Here is a 933-nt window from a genome sequence, read left to right as displayed (position 1 = left end):
AGATGCAGCTGCAATTAGCAACCGTAGTCGCTCAGCTGCGGTTGATAGCACTACAGCTGCAATTAGCAACTGTAGTCGCTCAGCTGTGTTTCATAGCACTACAGCTGCAATTAGCAACTGTAGTCGCTCAGCTGCCTTTGATAGCACTACAGCTGCAATTAGCAACCGTAGTCGCTCAGCTGCATTTGATAGCACTACAGCTGCAATTAGCAACCGTAGTCGCTCAGCTGCGTTTGATAGCACTACAGCTGCAATTAGCAACCGTAGTCGCTCAGCTGCGTTTGATAGCAATACAGCTGCAATTAGCAACCATAGTCGCTCAGCTGCGTTTGGTAGCACTTGCAAAATGACGACAGTATAATAAAGCTACAAAGGAAATGGGTTAACTAAAGAAACTGTACTAGTAACATACAAGGAAACAAAAACATCACACACAATCTGTGCTGTACTACTTAAATTAGAAACCTCTGTGGATTGAGTTAATACTAAAAAATAAACTGATGTTGTAGTGATCTCTGTAGAAGGTTTGAATTTTTGTTGCTGTTGTCTTGAACTGTTTCATCTAGTACAGTTTACCTCTTCATATGTCTTGTAACACTTTACTGTAAAAAAAAATTGCTTGAAGTCATTGTTATTAATTTTGTAACATTTGTTTATACCACTCGTGTCTGACTTGAACAAATGATATGATTCTTTGCATTACTCATAACAAGATCCTTTACATCACTGATGATAGCCTGGTTCTCTAGATCACTGATAACATGATTCTTTACATCATTGATGATAACCAGTAGTATGGTAACCCAACTCTCCACACTACTGATGGTAACCCGACTCTCCACGCTACTGATGGTAACCCGACTCTCCACGCTACTGATGGTAACCCGACTCTCCACGCTACTGATGGTAACCCGACTCTTCCACGCTACTGAT

General features: G+C 41.1%; 1 protein-coding gene across 3 annotated transcripts in view; it reads right to left on the bottom strand.

The window, feature by feature from the left end:
- LOC106470928 (hypoxia-inducible factor 1-alpha-like) overlaps positions 1-933 on the bottom strand; it is a 72,499-nt gene that overhangs the window by 6,550 nt on the left and 65,016 nt on the right. The window lies entirely within an intron of this gene.

Source organism: Limulus polyphemus, unplaced genomic scaffold (genome assembly GCF_000517525.1).
Source record: "Limulus polyphemus unplaced genomic scaffold, Limulus_polyphemus-2.1.2 Scaffold4299, whole genome shotgun sequence".
NCBI lineage: Eukaryota > Metazoa > Arthropoda > Merostomata > Xiphosura > Limulidae > Limulus > Limulus polyphemus.
This window is presented reverse-complemented; position numbering and strand designations above follow the sequence as displayed.